Source organism: Suricata suricatta, chromosome 6 (assembly GCF_006229205.1).
Source record: "Suricata suricatta isolate VVHF042 chromosome 6, meerkat_22Aug2017_6uvM2_HiC, whole genome shotgun sequence".
Classification (NCBI taxonomy): domain Eukaryota; kingdom Metazoa; phylum Chordata; class Mammalia; order Carnivora; family Herpestidae; genus Suricata; species Suricata suricatta.
In genome coordinates this window covers 80090768-80091086 of record NC_043705.1, presented here as the reverse complement: position 1 = coordinate 80091086, position 319 = coordinate 80090768, and positions in this window count along the sequence as shown.

Genomic DNA, 319 nt, shown 5'->3' with positions numbered 1-319 from the left:
GTTCTTGAACTTACACCTACAGACGTCAGCAAACGGATGTCACACAGCTGGCTCGGAAGCGTCTCCTCCCGCCCCAGAAAAGAGGCGTGGGCCCAGCGGCCTTCGCGAAACCTTGGGCAAGGGAGGGAGGGGCGCTCGCCGCTCCCCGCAAGCCCCGGTCGCTCGCCGGTCCGCTTCTTCCCAGCAGTCCCTGCCTAGCGGCCGTCCCCGGTGAGCAGCCCGGCTCCCGCGCCCCCGCCCCGAGCGCGCCGCCGCCCCCAGCTCCGCCCCCTCCTCAAGCGGGACGCGCGCTCCTGCGGCTCCGAGCAGTGTCGCGGGC